The 23,461-nt window shown below is 37.7% G+C and overlaps 1 protein-coding gene and 1 long non-coding RNA gene across 5 annotated transcripts in view; one reads left to right on the forward strand and one right to left on the reverse strand.

Moving 5' to 3' along the window:
• The window catches only part of ADAMTS17 (ADAM metallopeptidase with thrombospondin type 1 motif 17), a 489,795-nt gene that overhangs the window by 408,133 nt on the left and 58,201 nt on the right, over positions 1-23,461 (forward strand). The window lies entirely within an intron of this gene.
• Positions 1-23,461, reverse strand: part of LOC140509260 (uncharacterized) — a 263,848-nt gene that overhangs the window by 54,386 nt on the left and 186,001 nt on the right. The window contains exon 6 of one of the 3 annotated variants that reach the window (XR_011968630.1): positions 929-3,893. The exons of the other annotated variants lie outside the window; for them this stretch is intronic. This is a non-coding gene — a long non-coding RNA (uncharacterized lncRNA). Of the gene's footprint in view, positions 1-928; positions 3,894-23,461 lie in introns of those variants that run through there. 3 annotated transcript variants of the gene reach the window in all.

Below are 23,461 nucleotides of genomic sequence, written 5' to 3' on the forward strand. Positions count from 1 at the left end.
CTCCACCTGGGCTACTCCTAAGAGCCTTCTTACTACTCATTTCAGTTCTGTTTCACCACCACCATCCCCCAATCCACCTCCCCCCCATTCTATCCATTACACTACTGTAGGACCATAGCCATGTCATTCTTTTGCTCAAACTACTTCAAGCATTCCTTAGTGCCTAATAAATAAAGTTCCAGTTTTGTAGCCTGACATTCAAGGCCCTCCACAAATGAAATACCAACCCACCTTTACAGTCTTATCTCATATTGCTTTAATCTGTACTGTTCCCTGCTGTGAGGCAGAGAACATGAGTAAAACTTTCAGAAAAAAAGCTGCTTCTTTGGAATGATTGTATACTAATAAGACTTATACTCATCAGTGCATACAATCAAACCTTACTGACTATTTAATAATACAAGTATCAAATGATCTAGGAAAAAACCAGCAACCCAATATCTTATACCAGTGCTCATGCCAAGGTTCCCTTTCTGCACAGCTGGAGGTTGTGTATCTCCCTCAGAAGTGGCCTTCTGGCAAGTCTCCAATCAGCACTATTCTTGAGTAACACAGGATGCTCACATTTCCAACTAAGGGAACCTTGAGGAGAAATCTGTCCTAGTTGGAACCCAGCAACAGGCTGATGATTGGGATTTCTTATAGGTTTTAAGATTCTGCCTGTGGGTATTTACAAATTATTTCTAAGTTCTAATTGGTAATCAAATACTTTGGTTTATGATGAAAGGAAACTATTGATCAAAGCTAATGCCATTATTGTAAGTATCAGTAGTTTACCAACAAAAAAAATTGGGGGGGGATCCACCATTTGTAATTATTTACAAAATTTGGAAGACATACATGATTGCTAAACTATACATAAGTGCTTATATTATTACAGAAAAGCAACTTACATAACAACTACTTAGTCGTAAAATGGAGACTTCATACAAAATGGAGCTTCTTATCCTAAACTAACAATCCAGTTTTTCTGCTTTGCACACACTATCCTATATTTAGAATTCTTTGACTTGTTGAATTCCTCATCAACTAAAATGCTATCTCTTCTAGTAAACCTTCTCTGACCTTCCCAGTTAAAAGACATTCTTGTCTTTTAACATAACACATTACTTGTATCATATTTGTACAAATAAGCATGGAAATCCTTTTATTCTTCCATGTTTGAATCTGTCACACTCCCTGCAGTGGTAAATTCCAAACCATCCTCTGTTCTCTCTTTCTCTCCCCTGACCTCACTACTTTAATGAGGAAAAGTTCAGGTATTATTATCTCCATTTTGCAAATGGAGAAATTGAGACTTAAGACAGTTAAGTAAGAAGATACTGAAATGTATCTGTGATCTTATCAATTTGGAGGTTCCTTCGAATGAGACAAACCTCAACCCATTCATGCCCATCTATCCTGTGTGAACTTTTTGTCTGTGTCCTTCCATGAGGTAACCAAAAGGCATGCCCAACCAGATAATACTTTACTTACTCACTTTCTCCTGACCTGTGGGAATACTCCTAGAACAATCCACCCATCATCCCTCACCCTCAGCAGCTGACCACTCATCTTCTATTACTATGATACTCCTCCATGGAGATATTTTTCACTCCTGTTTTTCTTTGAAGTGTCTCAGTGTTTTTAGGTTGCAGCTAGCTCACACTCACGTATCTGCTCTGTGTAATACTCATTTTCAGTTCTTTTAAGACTATTTTATCACCTATCTCAGCCATACAACACTGGTAGAATAATGAAAATTAAAAAACTGACATCCTATGCCATAGGCTCCTTCCTTTACTGTACTCCATATCTCATAATCCCTCCACATGTCTTCTAATCTTTTTTCCTTTTACCCAATCTCAGAAGAAGAGTTGGCATCTGTCCTGGTCAACATCAACACCTTTCTTTTCCTTCCTCCTTGACATATCCCTTCCTGTCTTTCATTCTCTCTTTATCATTCAGTTTCAATATCTCCATATACATTGCCTTCTCCTCTGCTGATCACAAACATGCCTAGGTCTCCCCCATGCTAAAAAACAAAAAACAAAAAACAGGCAAAGCATTTCTGAAATCCTGCCTTCCAGATGATTCTCAAATCCAAATGTCTAGCCTTAATGTCATATTTAGAGCTTGAGATTATTTAGTACAGTCCCCTCATTTTACAAATGAGGAAACTGAGGTTAAGTGATTTGCAAAGTTATATACTGACTTGAATTCAAGTACTATATCTTCCAATGCCTGTTGGGTATATATACCTGGATATCCCATCAGCATTTTAAAATCAACATGTCCAAAATAAAATTCTTTATTGTTTTTCCTCCCCAAGTCCATTCATCCATCAGACTTCCCTATTTCTTATCAAGAAACAATCACCATTCTTGTCACTTTCATTCATCACCTCAAACTCATTCTTGACTCTTCTCTCTCCTTCACCCCTCATATCAGATTATTTGCCAGTTCTTGTCTATTTTACCTCCCCTCTGTTTTGTCTTTTGTATCCATTCCTTTTTCTCCACTCAATAGCCCAACAACCTGGTTCAAGTCTTCATCACCTTTCACCTGAACAGTTAAAATAACCTCCTAGTTTGTCTCCCCACCTTTCCCTCTCTCCAATCCATCCCACACACAGTTATTGCTTTAATATTCCTAAAACACAAGCCTGACCAGATCATTTCTCTGTTTAAAAGAAAAATCTTTAGTGGAATACCATTGCCTCTAGGATAAGATAAAGCCTCCATAATCTGGCATTTTATAAAGCCCTCCAAGATCTGGTTCTCATCTACCTTTCCAGAGTTATTGCATATCACTCTTCTTCGTGTATTCTATTCTCCAGCCAAACTACCCTCCTGGATGCTCCTTGAACTTGGTATTCCATCTCCAGTCTCTGTGCCTGGAATGTACCCCCCTTCCTTATCTGTGTGTTTTAGAATTATATGCTTCTTTTAAGGTTCAGCTCATAAACCCTTTCCTCATCCCCCACAAATTATCTTGCATTATTAATCTACATACGTATTGTATCCCTGCAAAAACCAAATTAAGTGCCTTGGGGTCAAGGATGTTTTGCTTTTATGTTTGTATCTCCAAGGATGTGCACAAAGTAGGTACTTAAACTGTTGCTTGCTGAATTTATGTCCTTTTTTTCAATAATAGTTATTTATATAGGTGTCATATCCCTCATGAGACTGTCAGTTGTATCAGGGCAAGAACTTGTCACAGAGCCCCTTGAACTATGACCACCAAAATTCATTTCATAGTGTCTGGTTTGTATTATAGGTATGAAGATAGTTTCCCCTTTGAATTTTAATTTCAAATACTATCTTTCCTTACTGAAAAATATAAGCAACATTGCAACATTGACTATACAGGAATACACATTTTATATCGAGACTATGTGAAGGCTTTTCTCCCCTTGTGTATTAAACATTAATCCCACTCTTCTATAGAATTTGAGTTAGCATTTTTATATAGAATACTGAAAGGAAACACCACAAACAAGCACTTGAGGCTCATTTCCATATTCATGGTCTCCATATTCATTTCACATACCTATGGCAATTTTAATGGCATATTGCTTACACCTCAGAAACCAGCTAAGATTTCCCCCTCTTTCTGGAATGTAACATCAGAGATAAATGTCCATCTAGGTCCAAACAGCCCCATAGCCACTGGAATCAGTGACAAGATTTTCTATTTTATCCCCACTATTAGTAAACATAAGTAAATTGGGAAATATTTTAGTCCTAGACTCTCAAAGCCCACCGAAAAATAAATCCCTCATTCAAAGATCCCACAAGTGTATATCTGAGAATATAGATAGCAGATTAACATTTTACTCCCCACCAATCATTATACTTGAACTCTTGAAGAAAGGAGGAAGCGTTTCCAACACATCAGCAACAAGATTTTTCCTGCATAAAAAAGAGAGGTTTGCAAGTCACCTTTAAGGAAGCATTATACCATCCCCCAGAACTGGATACACCCACCCCACCTCTGATTTGCAGCCAGCTGAAAAGACAATCCTCTTATAAATCTCTCGGACATACATATAAATCTTGTGCCTGGCTTTTGTTTTTTTTTTCCTTTTCCCTTATAATGCTGATGCTGGGCTAACATTTAATCACTTATTTGGAGAGTCAATTACTGCCAAATGTAGGAACTGAAATAAGTAGGAGAAACTAATCAGGTGTCATCATTTAAAATTTCACCAAGTCACACATCTCCTTCCAACTGCAACTTTGGAGTGCTCCAGTGTTTGGGAATGTACCTTACCCGAACTTTGTATCTTCTCTGGCACTCGGCACAGGGCTTTGTACAAAGTGGGCACATCATGAATGCTTGTTGCATTGTATTAAATTTTATCTAAAGGCAGAGCTAGTCTTAATATCATATAAAGTAGACAGCTGCCTGACACATTTTGTCATTCAAGGGCATCATACCTGAAAAGATGCCTTTTTTACCTACATCTCAAATTCCACAATTTTATGAAAATACAGATGTCCCTGAGATGCATAACATATAAATAGATTCACAAGCTGGTAGTACTGGATGAGATCTGGGATAATCTTATCTAATCAGATTTTCACATGAGGAAATTGTGACCAGGAGAAGTGGAATAATAACAACGTTTGTTACTGCTGTTGTTATGTAGTGCTTATTATGTTGCAGGCAATGGGTTAAGCACTTCACAAATATCTCATTTGATCTTCACAACAACTCTGAGAGGGAGGTGCTAATATTACCCCCATTTTACAGATGAGGAAACTGAGGCAAACAGGTGACTTGCCCAGGGACACACAACTAGGAAATTTCTGAGGCTGGATTTGTACTCAGGTCTTCCTGACTCCCAGACCTAGTTCTCTATGCACTATGGCACCAGGCAGCTGCCTGAAATGAATTGTCCAGTCACACTGCTAGCTAAGGGCAAATTTCTGGATTTAAATCCAAGTCTCCTCACACCTAGTACAATTAGTTTTCTATTAACAGGATTTAGCCATACCAGTAATTTACATCTTCGCATGAGTGGATTTATCAGATGCTTTCCTTTTTTGTCAGATCCTTTCCTGGGAAAAGCTTTTGCTAAGATGACCTATCTCAGTCATATACTGGTAGAATATTAAGAATAAGAAAACGGACATCCTATGCCATGGGTTCCTCCCTTACTGTGCTCCATATCTCATAATCCCTCCACGTTGTGCTTTAATCTTTCTCTCTTTACCCTAATCTCAGAAGAAGAGTTGGCACCTGTCCTGGTCAACACCAACTCCTTTCTTTTCCTTCCTTCTTGACATATCCTTTCCTGCTTTCATTCCCTCTTTATCATTCACTTTCAGTATCTCCATAGTCACTGCCTCATATCCTACTGATTACAGACATGCCCAGATCTCCCTCATCCAAATAAATAAATACAAAGAAAAGAAAAAAGGCAAAGCAACCTTTTCTTAAATCCAGCCTTCCAGATAAGAGAAGAAGGTAAAGAAAGCATGAAGATAGTGGGCATATGTGGATGGAAATATTACACCATTGAGAAAGGAGGGCTACATAGAGGGAAAATTAGGATGAAGGAAAAGTCTTATTATATATATTTCCCTAGAATCAGCACTGTGGAGAATGGTATACTTAGAAACCAGCACTGCCTGCTGAAAATATCAAAGAAAAAGGTTTCCAAATGAGACCTATCCTTGTGCTTGTTCAACTAACCCCCTAATACAAGTTCTGATGCTAATAATGATGTTTAACATAGCTCCCTTCATCCCAAGCCAAAATGTGACATCCATTATATCATGTTTAACCCTCACATCTGTGACTGCTTAGCTTCATGGGTTAGAGCATGGTGCTAATGAGGCCAAGGTTGCAGGTTCAACCTTAGCATGGCCAATTAGCTTTGCACTGAGAAAAACTGCTCCGTGACCACAGACTGAGCCTTTCATTCTGGCTAGCCCTTTTCCACATGCAAATACAGATCACAAAAGCCACTAGGCAATAAAGCCTCTCTGCTCAGGATGACTCAACTAATGGAAAATCAACTCAAAATGCATTCCTGATAACCACAATACTCGCATAGTCCACTAAATTTAAGTAAATAGCTAATAAGTAGCTATTAAGGTTGAGGTTTTTGTTCATCTTATACAAGAACTAAAAGGTGAGACCAGGTGATAAATATATCCACCCAACATCTCTTCATATGCAAATAGGATAGCTGGAAATAAGACTGCTGCTTTCCCTTCCCCCACATCCCTCCCTGGACCCAGGTCAGGGCTTTTCCAACTTAACCATACTACATCGACAGAAATGGTAACGGGGATTATTTAGAAATTGTCAGCATCCAAAGCAAGCTAGATTTTGTATTTCAGGAAGAAAAACACTATGGGATATAAAAAAAAAAAACATTTTGCAGAGAGGTTGATAATAATATTAGCTAGCATTTATATAGAACTTTAAAAGTTTACAAAGCACTTTACAAATTTTAAATCATTTTATTTATTTACTTGATCTCATAACAGATGTAAGACTAACAAGCTAAGGTTGTCAAACAGATAATCACTAAAAAAAAAAACCAAAGTAGCATAAATCTGGGCATGAGTGAGAGAGCTGGCAAGCCTGTTAGCAAGAGGACTACTGTACTGGAAAATTACTGAGTGCTGTTTATAAAGGCAATCAGACAGGAATGTTACTCTTGGATTTTAACATTCGACATCAGCAGCTGTATTATTCTTTTTGATGCCTAAGTTTTTATTTTTTCCCCCAAAACTCTTAGTGACTGGGTGTGGCATAACCTGTTAGCAAAATCAAGATTCACCTGATTATTTTTACCCAGAACTTGTATTGATACAAACTACAGCTATGAGGAGTGTAATGTGATAGAGTGTGACAGGGGAAGAAGGGAAGTTAGGGTGGAGGAAAGAGGGAATCAGGTTATTCCATCCAGTGAATTCAGAGACTGCTTATTAAATACTAATCACTTATGCCTCAGATCCCCTGTTACTTACCATCATTGAATTTAGTTTAATCCAATAACTGTAAATATATGATAAAAATTTATTTGTAGAACATGAATATATGTGTGTATATATTGAAACTAAAGCCTTCAAAACTGTGTGAATGGGATTATATGGCAATGCAGGCTGCTTAAAGGAAACTGCCATGCCACAGAAAAGTGGCTCCATAGTTTGGCTGCTAAAATATGTGCTAAGAAAATTCAGCTTTTTAAGGCTGATACCCTTTCAGTAGACATGGTATCCTTGACATAAGCATATTTCACTATAGTTGGCTTTTAGCTATAAAATTCAGAGTCAAATTGAATCTTCAGAGTAACAGCCAAAAATTCCAAACAGTGCAAACAGTTCAGAGATTCCAAGAGTAAGGACTAAACTCCCCCAACATTTTTTATTTATTTATTTTTAGATTATGACATTCATTTCCACAAAATTTTGAGTTCCAATTTTTCTCCCCATCTCTCCCCTCCCCCCACCCCATAATACTTTGCATTCTGATTACCCCTTCTCTCAATGTGCCCTCCTTTCTATCACACTCCACCCTTTCCTTATCCCCATCTTCTCTCTTTTCTTGTAGGGCAAGATAGATTTCTATACCCCATTACTTGTATTTCTTATTTCCCAGTTTATGCAATAACAATTCTCAACATTCGTTTCTAATACTTTGAATTCCAACTTCTCTCCCTTTCTCCCTCTCCACCCATCCCCACTGAGAAGGAAGCAATTCAATACAGGCTATATATGTGTTTTGCAAAAGACTTCCATAATAGTCATGTTGTGTAAGACTAACTATATTTCCCTCCATCCTACCCTGTCCCCCCTTTATTCCATTCTCTCATTTGACCTTGTCCCTTCCCAAATGTTTACTTCTAGTTACTCCCTTCCCCCATTTGCCCTCCCTTCTATCATCCCCCTCACCCCACTTGTCCCTTCCTCCCCTACTTTCCTGTAGTGTAAGACAGATTTTCATACCAAATTGCATGAGCATGTTATTCCCTCCTTAAGCCATACGTGAAGAGAGTAACCTTCACTTTTCCCCTCTTGCCTCCTCCCTTTTCTCTTCCATTGAAAAAGATTTTTCTTATCTCTTTTATGAGTGATAGCCTGCCCCATTCCATTTCTCCCTTTCTCTTCCCAATATACTCCTCTCTCAAATTTTATTTTTTTTATAGATATCATCCCTTCTGATTCAACTCAACCTGTGCTCTCTGTCTACGTGTGTGTGTGTGTGTGTGTGTGTGTGTGTGTGTGTGTGTGTGTGTGTGTGTGTGTAATCCCTTCACCTACCCAAATACTGAGAAAAATCTCAAGAGTTACAAATATTATCTATCCACGTAGGAGTGTAAACAGTTCAGCTTTAGAAAGTCCTTTATGATTTCTCTTTCCTGTTTACCTTTTCATGCCTTTCTTGATTCTTCTCTTTGAAAGTCAAATTTTCTCTTCAGTTCTGGCCTTTTCATCAAGAATGCTTGAAATTCCTCTATCTCATTGAATGACCAATTTTTCCCTTGAAGTATTATACTCAGTTTTGCTGGGTAGGTGATTCTTGGTTTTAATCCCAACATTTCTTTTCAAAGCATTGCAGCTGATCTAGTTTTTGGAATTACCTGCTTTGCTCTTTCCTTCAACTGGGCCAGTGCGTCTAGAATGAGCTAGATATCAATTTTTTATTTACTTATTTGTTTTGTTAACCTGGTCTCCCTATATCATCAAGGCTGGAAGTATAATGGTCATTCACGAGACCATTCCCATTGCTGATCAGCACAGAAGCTTTGACTTACTTCATTTTTGACTGGGGTTGTTCATCCTTCCTTAAGTATCCTGGTGACCCCTGCTCCTGGGGACTCACCACATTAGTGCCAGAGGTAGTGTGGACATCCAATAGGCTTAGTCCTCAATATCTCAGAACTCCAAAGGTCAAGTGACCTCCAAGCCTATTTCTTTTTAAGTAGGGATTATAGGTATTAGTAGGGATTGTAGATACTACCATACCTGACTAAACGACAGCTGAAAATTCAAAAATAAAGGCTACTACCTAAACAGGTTGTTATTAAGTTTACACACAATTCCCCATCCTTTTTTTTATACAAACACAATAGGATATAATGACTTCCTGCCAGTAGGCCACATACTTTTGAAGGCTTTTTTCCAGCCTAGTGATAGTAAGTTGAACTCACTCTCTCAACATGGTCTTCTTTGATTCCAGTAACACATAATAAAGGCAGTATTGTGGGAAGAGTAATGCTTCTGGAATAGGAGGACCTTGGTTCATAATCTCACCTGATGATTGCTACATGCATGACCTTGGGCAAATCACAACTTGCTTGGACCTAGCTCCTTTCTCTGACGCTATTGCAATAGCCTCCTATTTGGTCTCTCTCCAGTAAGTTACTTACCCTTCCAATATATCCTCCACATAACTACCAAACCGATATTACTTATATCTAGTTCTAATTGTGTGCCTTCCTTGTTGGATCAGTTCCAGTGGCTCCCCATTAAGTCTAAGATCAAATAAAATCGCTTTATTTTACTTTTTTAAAAAAGTTTTATTAACGTGTTTTTATTGGTTCTTTGTTTTTTCATTATGATTACATTTACATTTATGTCACAATTACATTTATATTACGTTACATAAATCTTTGTTTTTACATTACAAAGATTTCTATATTATCCCCCTTATAGGAGAGCTCCCCGTAACAAAGTAAAACACTGTATAGTAAACTCATCTGAAAGTACATGTAAAATTCCATATCTACCGTACCACCACAACCCCCACAACCTCTCTATTTTAAGTGTTTATTTTTTTCATTAATAAGAATCTCCTTTCTCTCCCTCATCTCCTATTTGTCTTTTAATATCCCAATCTACATTTCCATCTTTGTTATACATTACTCACCTCCATGGCCTTCTTACATTTGTTCACGTATGTTATTCTACTTCCCATCTCTGTTCCTTTGCATAAGGCATCCCTTGTGCCTGGAATGCAATCCTGTCTCATATTCTCTTTTTCAAATCCCTGCTTTTCTTCAGAACTCTGTTCAAACACCACTTTCTAGTACCTCAATCAGAAAATTACCTTCTATTCATTTTATTTTTTGTGTATGGATTCATATGTTTATATGGTTCCTCTCCTAATAGACTGCAAACTTCTTGAGAACAAAAGCTGATTTCTTTCTTTTGTAATATTCTCATAACTTAGCTCAGTGCCTGGCACATAGTAGGTACCTAACAAATATTTAGTGCTTGACTGCTGTGAAAATCCTTTGAGATTCAATTCTGCAACATTAAGCTCTATTGCTAAGCACTGGAAATAAACAAACATGAAACAGTCCCTGTCCTCAAGAAGCTTATATTCACGAGGGGGGCAGAGAGGTAGAAGAAATAAAACATGTATACAAGTACCTAAATATAAAATATGCATAAAATAATAGAAAGAAGTCTTTGGTGTAAAGTCTCCATGTCAATTCCAGGCATCATTTATTGGCATCACTTTTTTAAAAATTTAATTAATTTATTTGTTTTCAGTTTTCAACAATCACTTCAATAAGTCTAAAATTTTCTCCTCGTCCCTCTCATCTCCCTCCCCTAGACAACATGCAATCTTTTATGGGCTCTACACATACATTCTTATTAAACACATTTTCACATTAGTCATGTTGCATAGAAGAATTAAAATGTATGGGAGAAACCATGAGAAAACAAAACATAACGCAAGATAAAAGAGTCTGCTTCATTCTGCATTCTGATTCTATAGTTCTTTCTCTGGATGTGGATGGCATTTTGCCTCAAGAGTCCTTTGTGGATGTTTTAGATCCTTGCATTGCTGTGAAGGGCTTAGTCTCTCAGAAAGAGTTCTCACACTCTGTGGCTGTTACTATGTATAATGTTTTCCTGGTTCTGCTCATTTCACTCAGCATCAATTCATATAAGTCTTTCCAGGTTTTTCTGAAGTCCAACTGTTTGTCATTTCTTATGGTGCAATAGTATTCCATTACATTTCATATACCACAACTTGTTCAGCCATTCCCCAATTGATGGGCATTACCTCAATTTCCAGTTCTTGGCCACCTCAAAAAGAGCTGCTATAAATATTTTTGTACATGTGGCACCTTTTCCCATTTTTATGATCTCTTTGGGAAACAAAGTGATATTGCTGGGTCAGAGGGTATGCACATTTGTGTAGCCCTTTGGGCATAGTTCCAAACTGCTCTCCAGAATGATTGGAGCAGCTCACAGATGCACCAGCAATGAATTAGTGTTCCAACTCTCCCACATCTTCAACATTTATCATTTTCCTGAATATTAATCTTCTCATCACTAAAGATATTGAAGCACAGACTAAAGACCATATGATATAAGATGGAAAAGTATGCTATGGGATAATATCTGACTAGATGACTTCTAATGCTCTTTCCCACTCTTAAGTTCTTTGATTCCATTTTCTTTATCTCATCTAACCTCTATCTCTTTCTTCCATTGCTTCTTATTGACAAAAACTCCTACCTCAAGGTAATAGTGAAAACCCTCCAATAGTTATCAAAATATCATTAGGATATGTTTTATTAACTAATTACACACATGATGTCACATGTATGACATGCATAGTTTTATGTGTACGTGTTTATCATTTACTTTTAGATATCATTTATAAACAAAAGCTTCCCAAAATGGCACATAGACATGGCGACTCTTTACTCCTACATTACTCAAGCTTGGGATGTCCTTCCCCTCGGTCCCGTTTCCCTTATTAACTACTAAACTACAATCCTGCCAAACCTCATTTTATCCTTACTTCACACTTCACCCTAGAACAGATTCAGGATGACCATGATCAAAGTAGGGTTTGCATTAGCAAAACTGATAGTGTTAAGGGGTTTGGGGAAAAAAGAAAGCCAGGAACTTCTTTAATCCTTCTCCTTACCTGTCAGCACCACTAATTCCTATTCCCTAGGCCCTCTAAATAAAAATACAAAATAAGAGAAGTTAGGAAGCAGCCCATAAAAAGAAGCTGACAGAAAGCCTGGCATTTTCATTTTGTTTACAAACAGTAAAAAGATACTAGAAAACCTTAAGAAGACTGTTTAGAATCTGCAAGCCAAGCAAAGAATATGCAACAACAAAAAGAAATAAGTAATTGTTGTGGAAAAATAAAAAGAGGTAACTTGATAGCCTGCTGGGACAGTTACGTATTTACCATGGCTACAAGAATAAGAGGAAACCTGTGGCTCCTACAACATCTTATCCGCAAACTCTTTGAAGCCCCTACCTCTCAATGCTGCTAGAGCTACTGTTTCTGCCCATTAAAGTCACTACCAAGTAATACAGAGCTATTCTAACAGTATGGGGTGGATGCCTATGTGTTCCTGATATCCCCAAATGAAACTCTCAATGAATTCTCCTATCCCTAATAACCATTTTTGTATTCTACACCACCATAAGCAAATAATGGTAATGTATGTAAATTTGGGTTTAAGTAGATTTTTGTGGACTTTATAGCCTGAGAACATAGCCATCAGGTAGCACAGGAAATAGAGTTCTAGGCTTGGAGTCAGGAAGACCTGAGTTCAAATTTGGACTCAGAAACTTACTACCTGTGTGACCCTGGACAAGTCACTTTAACTTCTGTTTTCCTCAGTATCCTCATCTGTAAATTGAGGATAATAACACTTACTTTCCAGGGTTTTTGTGAGGATCAAATGAGATATTTGTAAAGCTCTTGGCACAGTATCTGGCATATAATAGGTCCTACATAAATATTAGCTATCACTATTATTATAAGGTATAACATTATTTCTTTGGAAAAATGCCTTCCAAGTTCCAAATAACCAACTTACAAGTGAACATTTAGAATACAACCCAGGAGTATACTGGAAACTACCTGCACACTGCAGGTCATGTGGCATAATTCCTTTTCAGAGGAGGAAATCAGTGTTACGAATAGCAAACTGAGAACAGACTGGAGTCATTGCCTGTAGAGGCTGATGGAAAAAAATGTCAGGGGCTTTGGTTATTAATCTAAGACTATTAGGGTGAATGCTTGTCCAGTACAGCTATGTCGGGTATATCATTCATGCTGTAGTAGAAAGCCTCAAAAGTAATAACTTAGACATGGCCTATTGTAAAGAAGAGTCTGAAAAAACTAAAAGATAAATTCATGTCTCATCTTAAAAAGTCAAAGCTAACATTTACATTAATATTTTTCTGCTGCTCTATATTTTTTAGTAGCTAATTATTTAGATAGAAAGTAGCTACAGAATCCATCAATCTTTTTTGTGCCAAAAGTATGTACAATTACAGTTAGAATGTGGGCTGTTTGGAAGAGTCCAAGGTTTCTAAATGTATCAACATTTTTTAACAAGGCTCACTGACTTTGGCACAGCAAGCATTTGAACCGAGTGTCTACAGGTCCTGCTTACATAATTTACTGAGAAGCTCATGAAGACTAATTACTGTTTCTCATGGGACTGCCTCAAGAACAGCTGCCTGGCATCTGTTTTGACTTCATTTTGTTGTGATGTTTTAATCTTTCTGCAAAGTGAAATGAAGGATATAAGTGCTGGACTGTAGATATTCCAATGTCATTTTTATAGAAAAATGGCTACTTGCTTTATTACCCAGCAGCATTGAGAACATTTCCATATCTCTGCGACATGCTAGATCCTAGATTTTGTGGGTGTCCTTAGGACATGTTATATGCATGAGCTCTGCCACTGCCTATGACGTGGACAAGTTTGAGGAAACTCAAAAGTCCACAAAAGTTGTTGATCTGTTTGTTAAGTCTGTATCATTAATCATTCTGTAACTCACATGGAAGACCTCAATTAAATTCAGTGAGAGGAAAAAATAGGTAATATTTGATTTGTACAATGCCTTTCTTCCTAAAAAGCAAAAGCACTTAAATATTCATTATTGATCAGCACCATATCTCTGTAATATATGAAAAAGTATGTACTATTAACCCTTCCACAAATGGAAAAACTAAAGCTCAAAGTTAAGTAGTTTAGTAAAGGTTAAGTCAACAGAACTGGAGCTAAAACACAGGTTTCTTGCCTTGTAGGCCAATGTTCTATGACTAGGCCATGTCAGCCATTCTTAATAGCTAACATCTGTTAGCATGGTTAGGGCATGTATTAATGAGTCCCCCCACATGAATAACTGACATGAAAAATTCTAGTAGCGAGGAGAGTTAGTACCATTCAGAGTAGGTGGAGGACTTTGGAGATGCCAAGGAGAAAGATTTCTCAATTATGATCTTGGACTTATCTGACATTTTATATTTTTAATATGGTCTTCATTCATTTTAATTTGCATGGATAATAGGAGCAACTTGCCAAAATTCAAAGCAGTTTAGCAACAGAATCAGAATAGAAGATCTTGTGTTGCTGATAGCTCCCTAAGCCTACTTTTCATCCCTGAATAATTTCTTCTCAAGTTAGCTATGACTACCACTAAACTTCTGCTGTGGATACTAAAGGAGCATTGCTAACAACTGCTTATTTTGTTTGTTTTAAATGGGAAACACTAGGGAAACTGTAAAAATCTAGGACACAGCCCAGAAATATGGAAGTTTTGAGTGGAATAAAACACACTGGTCTCCATTTTGATCCTGGGTTGTACGTACCTACATGTGGGGGAAGCTGGACAGGATGCTCTGCAAGAAGAATGTGGAGTGTGAAGTTAAGACTCATAATAAAAGAAAGGTGTGGGTAGGGAAATCTTACAGAGTTGTAAATTCCCTTCCTCATAAAGCCTTGTGCCAGGACTCTCTATACAAGCTTTGAACCTACGACAAGTGGGGTTTTCCTTTCCCTACCCCTAAAATTTCAGACTGGGTTGTGTGAGGGAATCTGCCTCTCTCTCACTGAATAGTACAACCCATGGGTGATCATTCTCCGCTCTGTATCCTCCACTTCCTTTGTCAAATTTGTGGTCCAGTGCAGCACCTTTCCTTAGACACCACATATGGCAATGGCCAAATGAATGTGCTTTCCTCAAACTTTTGTTAATTCCCTATATGAACATTTTCCTAAATCATTTTGAAATACAAGTATTTTCAGGTTCAAAGCAGGGTAATGGGATGGAATGCTCAGGAAAGTCAGATCAAATATTTTCATGGGTATACTGACATGTTAAATAATGGTGTAGCTGGAAAACTTGGCCAAGCACTCACTCTACTGTGTTCTTGTTAAGTCTTTCATTTTCCTGTAGTGGTATTAATATCCCCAACTACTAACATCCAGTAAAGTTGTTGGTTTGTTTGTTTTATAACACTAATAACATTGAACATTTAGTATCTTAGGAAACTATGTCATAGATGTATCTGGAAAGGTCCTTTAGGAAAATTCTTCAGGATAAAATGCTATGGACTGACATTTTAGGGACAGCTAGGTGGTACGGTGGATAGAGTGCAGGGACTGAAATTAGGAAGATTCATCTTCCTGAGTTCAAATCTGGCATCAGACACTTATTAACTGTGTGAACCTGGGCAAGTCATATAATCCTGTTTGCCTCAGTTTCCTCATCGGTAAAAATGAACTGGAGAAAAAAATGGCAAACCGTTCCAGCATCTTTGCCGAGAAAACCCCAAATGGGGTCATAAAGAGTCAGACTGACCTGGAACAAATGAACAACAAGTCTAACAATTTAGGGCAACAATGAGGAAAAAAACATATAATTGAAATATGTACATAGGAATCAAAGATAATATGTATAGAATTAAAGATTGTGGCCATGAGGAATGCAGAAAAAGTTATAAACCTCTCAACTTCTCTTAAAATTAGCAAAAATTCCAAATATGACTATTTCATTTGCCCAATATGTACAGATTAAGTGCCTTCTATGTTCAAGACCTTGGAAGAGATAAAAAACATAGCTATGAAATGCGTCCTGCCCTCAAGGTTCCAGTTTAGGATTAGAATTGTTATATAACTTCACCTCCTCCATAGTACTTTGGATAGTTGAGTATAAAAGACTAAAACTCCCATGAGTTTTCCTCTCCTTTGATAGTTTTACATTCATAAAACCAGGCAGTAAGAGTTTGTTTATTCCCTTTCCACTTGGGATTGGCTTGCTTTAGTTTAGGTATTGTTTCATCCAACAGGCTTTCTAGGGGTGAGCTGAACTGAAAGAAATATTTTAGTATGCTTTTTCACACACAAAAAAAATATATTTTACGTAACTATATAAAAAATACTTTACTAAACTTTCTTTTACCAAACGTATAAATATAGTGCAAACATAATTTGCCTAATCCTCTTCATAGACTAGTCACTCAAAAAGTTCACTTGAACATAAAAATTAAATATTGTAAGTAATCATTACATCTATAAAAATGACACTCCATTAGAACAAGATTGGTCTGTCAAGCCTTTGCTTCCCTTTCTGTTTAATGATTAAGTAAAACACTGCTTTCAAACACACCCTAAAACTTTATCAGTAAATCAGAGGTCATGTACACTCTTTTTCTAGATATCAAATCAAAATAAAAAATTCTCATTCTTTTAAGGCAAGGATATGCTGATAATTTTTGAATAAGAGGCTCTCTTTAGGGGGAGAAATGTACTTAGAACATGCTTTTCACTTAAATCTGCATTATTAATACTTTCCTATATCCAGACAACCAACAAAACAATAAACCAAACCCTAATTTGTGCTTTTGTTTTCCACGTTCTTCCATAACTATTCCACAAAGAATTTATCCCAGTACTAGAAGATTTTATCTAGATTTTTAAACATTTTGTAGATATTAATGCAGTACCCATCTATCCATAGCATCTAAAATATACATATTGGTGAATTAACTCTATGGGTTGTTCAGTCAAATGAATATCAGAGAGTGAACAGTAGGGATTATTCAGCTACTTGAATTTTCCTTTATGGATAATTGGAAGACAGTCTCCTGAGTGATGCTGGATCTAATTTAAGAGTACTGCACTGTTTTGGGGTTTAATACAGTCAGCACAGTCATCTACAAACACCCAGAAATGAACAGGAGAAAAATGGGCTAGGTTGCTTTTCATTAATTCTGTAGCAATTTTTCTAAATTATATTCTATTTTTTTTAATCAACAAAAGGCCTCTTCTCTCCTACCCTAACTCCCCTCCTGTAATTGAGAATAAAAAAAGCCAAACAAAATCTCTGTTACAAACATGTATGATCAAGCAAAATAAATGTTCACAATGTCCAAAAAAGGGAGATGTCTCATTCTGCACCTTGAGTCCCTTACCTCTCTGTTAAGAGGTAGGTAGCATGGAACCTCTGGAATCCTGATTGGTGATTACACTAATAAGAGATCCTAATTCCTTCAAAGTTGTTTACCTTTACCATATCGTTGTCATTCTGTAAATTATTCTCCAGGTTCTGTTCATTTCATTCTGCATCAGTTCATATAAGTCTTCCCAGGTTTCTCTGATTCTTTTTTTGATTGTTTTGTTTTATGGTTTGCTCATCCTTCCAGGCTATGTTCCTGACTTTGGATTTGATGGTTGCACTCTGCATACTTCTAGAGGAAAAAATCTAGACTGTTACTTACTCTGTTCCCTTAGGGGATTGAGTATTGTGCTTTTCCAGAATCCTAGAGACATTTCAAGCTCAGCACTTACATGTTTCAGTGCTCTCAAAGCAGTCTGATCCAGGGGAAAGTCTGATTGCTCTCTTACCCCAGTCTGAGCTCTGTAAGTTCCTGACCTGGGTTTGATCTGAGCCAAATATGATAGTAAATTATTGCTTGTCTCTGCTACTATCAGTCAGCTGGAAATCTCTCCTAGGTCAGAGTAATGATATTATAGATTCCACTTTGATCTGGAATTCTTGTTGTAGTTACTCCTCTGTAGGCTTCAAATTATGCTAGAAGCTGGAACCCACACCTTGCTCTGCTCTTGGGTTCTGAGCTACACAGCTATTGCTTGCTTCAGAACTTTACTCAGCAACACCATCCCCAGGCACAAGCCACTTAGTCTACATTGAATCTGTGATCTAGAACTGGGAAGTGGGCAACAAAGCTGCCATTTGGCCCTTGTTCCTGTCTTTTTGCCCTATATGGGTCTAGATCTAGGACCTACTCTTGCCCTGGTATGTAGTCTCTCTCTGGGTGGCGGAGTGCTCCATGAGGTGTGCTACTGGTCTGAAGCCATCCTCACATCTGAGGCAGACCTGTCTGTCTCCCTATGCCGACCCAAGCTGGAAAAAAATAACTCCCTGTGACTTTTTCTTGGATTTCCCTATCAGAATTTGATGTAGTGCACTTTTGAGGACTATTTGGAGAAGTTTGAGAAAAAGCTGAGATACACTGCTTCCTGCTACTCCACTATTTTGGCTCTGCTCCAGTTTTGGAGAAATTAATTTTGATGATCTCAGGCTTCTCCCTGAAACAAAGGGTCCCCTCTTCCACTTTAGCATTCTTTCAGCAATAGTATACAGATGCAAATAATGCAATACCATAGTCCTTAGAGAATGAAAGCTGTGAGTTACCCAAAGGGCAATAGAGAGAGGCAAGTAGTGGGTTTCTGTAGGTTGCAACCTATTAACAAAGAACTGTACAAGAGAAATGGCATGAGGGTATCATTAGAGAGGTGCATGACTGGAAAATTATGTGGGACAGTCAAGTCACAAGATTGAGGAACAAGTACTGGAGGATCCACATGATATCTACACACAGTCAGGAAAGCTAGAAGACTCCTAACGCATTGGTGATTAGTCACCTAGGAAAGATTTATGGGAGGACATGCACAAAGGTCACAGTGTAGACATATTTATGGACTAGTGGAGAGCAATACCATTGGAAAGAGTATCCATATGGATCCCAGATCTGTCACACTATCAACGTAAGTGCAGTACTTGGGCTGTCTAGCTTTTATAGCCATAACTTTTGGTATGTGACTGGCTCGTCTCCTTTCTGGTCATATGTATCCTATATAGTTTCTTTAGTCCATTTCTTGCTTGTAAGTCATTGTTGGAAACATGATGCAGTATGCTTATTCCCATTTTGCATTGTTCCATTACCCTTTGGATCACCTTCAATTTTTACTCTTCTGAAATCATGGTAACATGATTTGGAGCCATAAAGCAGCAGTGGGGAAAGATCAGTATTAAAAGACATCTTTTTACTCATATAAAGTGATTCAGAGTAAAATAAGCACAACCAGGAGGACATTATGCATGACTCAAATATAAAAAATAATATAAATAGGAAATTGAACTCAAAATAAATGTAATGACCAATAATCCAGAAGTCAGATGACTGTGGATGCCAGTGTGACCAATTACAGTCAATATCCCTTAAGTGCCTACTATGCTCCAGGCACTGTGGACAAGAGTTGTTATTGACCAGTTTTCCTTGACTACATTTCTCTGTTACAAGGGAGGATTATGGAGGTAAGGTATATAGGGAAACAATTGTGATGGAAGAAACAAAGGCAGCAATAAAAAAATTAAGATGTGATTTTTCTAGTTTGGGGATCATGGAACACACATTATAAAATTTCCTAAATGTAATCTAGTCTGATCTGGATTCAGAGGGCCTAAGGTTTCATTTATTCAGTCAATAAACATTTATTAAGCACCTGCTATATGCTATATGCCAGGCACTGAGCTAATTGCTGAGGTTACGTAGACTGGCAAAAGACAGTACTTGCTCTCAAGAAGCTTACAGTCTAACAGGAGAGACAATATGAACTATTTACAAACAAGATATATACAGAAAAACTGGAGATAATCAACAGAGGCAAGGCATTAGGATTAAGGAGGATCAGGAAAGACTCCCTGTAGAAGATGGGATTTTAGCTGGGGACTGAAGAAAGTCAGGGAACCCAAAAGGTAGCATTGAGGAGGGAGAATATTCTAGACATGGGGGACAACCAGCAAAAATCTCCTGGAAGAAGACAAAGTGTTTTATTTAGGGAACAATGATAAGACTAATGTCACATGAATTTCAGAGTGGGAATGGGGGGGGGGAGGGAAGCTGTAGGGTAAACAGACTGGAAAGGTGAAGGGGCAAGTTTTGAAAGGCTTTGAATGACAGAGGATTCTATATTTGATTGTCTTTAGTGATAGGGAGTCACTGCATTTAAAGAGTGGGTGTGGAGAGGTGATGTGGTGAGACTTGTGCTTTAGGACAGTCACTTTAACAACTGAGTAGAAGATGGACTTAAGTTGGAGGGACTTGTGGCAGGTAGCCCAACCAGGAGGCTATAGAAATAGTCCAGGTATAAGGTAATAAGGGATAGTACCATGGTAGTGACAGCTGTCAGAGAAAAAAGAGAAAAATATACAAGATATTATGCGGGTAAAATCAGTAGGACTTGGCAACAGATTGGATATGGGGAGGGGAGTGAAAGTAAGAAGCAAAGGCTAACACCTATGTTGTAAGCATAGGAAGGATAATGGAACCCTCGACTTCATCAGGGAAGCTAGGAAGAAAAGATGATTTGAGATGAAAGATGAGTTTGATTTGGGGTATGTTGAGTTTAGGATGTCTATGGAATAATTGGTTCAAAATATCCAATAAGGAGCTGGAGATGTGAAACTGAAGGATAGGAGAGAAGGTAGGGCTCAATAAGTTAACCTAAGAATCATCAGCAAAGATGATTGAGTCAGTGGGATGATAAGATCACCAAGTGAAATGGTATAAAGGGAGAATGGAAGAGGACCCAGAATAGAGCCCTGGGGGACACCCACAATTAGCTACTATTACCTGCATGAAAACCCAAGAAAGAAGACTGAGAAGGAATAGTCAGACAGGAGGAGAGCCAAGAGAGAATAACATACCAATATGAGAATATCAAGGAGAAAAAACTGATCAACAGTATCAAAGACTACAGAAAGGTCAAGAAGGATGAGGAATGAGAAAAGGCCATTAGATTTGGTAATTGATAAATCATTGGTAATTTTGCTGAGAGCAGTTTTAGTTGGATGATGGGGTGGGAAGCCAGAATTCAGAAATTCAGAATTCAGAAAGAAGAAAATGAGAGGAAAGGAAGTGGAAGTTATTATAGACAGCCTTATGAGGGAAGATACCTAGTAGGGATGAATGGATCAAATGAGGGTTTGTTTGGTTTTTGTTTGATTTAGTTTTGTTTTTTTTTTTTAGAAAACATGAGCCTGATTATATGCAGTAAAGAAGAAATCAGTAGACAGGGAGAAATTGAATACATGTGATTGACAGAAGGGACAATATGTTCAAAAAGAAGGAATGGAATGGGACCACTTGTGCATGTAAAGGAATTTGCCTTGGCAAGAAGAAGGGCCACCTCATTAGTAAGCTGAAACTGAAAGATGAGATAGTAACAGAAGACCTCTGATTGTTGTGAAATGAGGAGTGGAGAGGAAAGAGTTTTTGATGAATACCTTCATTTTTTTTTTCAATAAAATATGAGGCAAGGTTTTCAGATGAAGTGCTAGATGGGAGGGAGAACCATAGGAGGAAAGAAGAGGGATGGAAAGGTTCAGAAGAACCACTGTGGTGAGTGGGGTAATGAATTAGGTGGAAAAGCACTACATTTCAGCAGTGAGGGGTCAGTTGAGATTCTAGACTAAGGTCTAGACAAACCAGTGTTTGCAAGGTACTATGTATGTTGCTTTCTAAATCATCATTTCTTGTACCTTACAACTCTTTTTTGAAAATATTTGCAATATAAGGCTTCTAAACAATCTATAAGCTCTAGACCTCTTATTTCTTAAATACAAATCATATTTTTTCAATATACTTTTCACTGTCCTCCCATGCTCACTTTCACATTAACATCATTGCACTAATTTAGCAGGTTGGCATAATTTGAAGAATTTTATCAAATCCTTCACAGAATTTCTCTTCTATATCTTGGGCAACAGATTTTGGCTCATAAGATGGAGTTATCTTCATTGTGGCCTGTTGGTGCTGATAATGAGCATTATTAGGTCAGATGACCTAATGAAATGCCATTTCTTGCCATCTTTTAACATATACTGAAATCCATTCTAATTCTTGTACTCACCTCTCTAAGAGATATCCTGAGCTCTGATTCCAAGAAGCTGTAACTTCAAGTCTCCTAGATGCCTTTATATTAAAAATGTCAGTATGGATATATTTCTCTTATCCCAATATATCAGCTTAAATTATTTACAGTCAGGCAAAAATTTCATGTTAGACATATCAGCAATTAAATCAATATTTGTAAATGATCTAAAAACCATAATTCTCACTATTTTCTTCCCCTTTTTTATGCTTTCAGTGAAGAAATGACAGGGACTTTTGTACAGGACTGAAGAAGCTTATATTCTCTATATCTGATTCAATAACCACAGCCAAAAATAACATTAACTCAAGGAAAATGATGTGTGTTGTCTCCCGCCTCTTGTCTAGGTTGAGATGGTTCATCATAGGTCTTCTGGAGAACTTGTTGGTGATAACATTAATCCTAGTTATCAAGTCTTTCTATGTTGTTTTCAAAGTCAGTTTTATATTTGATAGCTTCAGTTTTTTGACTATTCCAATATTTCTTGTTGTCTCATGGATTCGTTGATTTGTTTGATCTGTTCTAGGGAGAATCCGTTTCTTATTCTCCTCTCAATTCTTTCCTCACAAGCTTTTATTTCTTTATTTTTATCTCTTGCTTCATTTCATATGATTGGAATGGCAGGCCTTGCTTCGTCTCACCTGGATCCTTGGGTTCCTTCACTGACCTCTGCCTCATAGACCCCTCTGGTTCTTTGAGATTCAGAGGGCTAGATCCTCATGGCCTTCTCTGATGTCTTTGGAGAGAGTAATAAGGAACTTGGAACCCCTGACCCTAAACTGTCATGGTCTTAATGCTTCAGCAACTCATCAGTCATTACCTGCTGCAGCTCCCTAGGGCTTTTTCAGAGGAGTTTTCCACTCCTTCTGTTTCCAGACAAAGAGCCTTCTAGACTTCATGTGTTCTGACTTAGTCATTTTGGTACTAACTTTGCTTTTTGCTTTAGCGGCCCTTTCCTATTGTTTCTAAACTTCTAGACAGTGCGTGTTTGTGTTTGTGTGTGTTTGTGTGTGTATGTGGTGTAGTTCTGGAATGTAATATATCATTACCATAATGTTTTGTTGGATTGCTCTAATAAATTCATCATCTTTTTCCCAAAATCCTCCCCTTTTCCTAACTTCCTTATTAGTACCCTGTTAAGGGTACTAACACCCTCTGAGTCACCCAAGCTCATAACCTGGGTATCATCCTTACTGTTTACTCTCTATCTCAACCCCCCATATTCAATTTTTGCCAGATTCTGGAGTTTCTGCCTTCACAGTGTCTGTTGCATATTTCCCCTTCTCTCCTCTGACATTGCCACTACCCTGATGCAAGTCCTCTTGACCTCATGTCCAAATTATTACAAGAGTGTGCTGGTTGGACTCCTTGATTCAAGTCTTTCCCCACTTCTGTCCGTCGTCTACTCAGCTGTCAAACTGAGGATGCTGAAACACAAATCTGACCATGCTACCCCTCACCCCAAATTACCACCATTCAGTAAACTCTGGTAGC

This window comes from Notamacropus eugenii, chromosome 1 (genome assembly GCF_028372415.1).
Source record: "Notamacropus eugenii isolate mMacEug1 chromosome 1, mMacEug1.pri_v2, whole genome shotgun sequence".
Lineage (NCBI taxonomy): Eukaryota > Metazoa > Chordata > Mammalia > Diprotodontia > Macropodidae > Notamacropus > Notamacropus eugenii.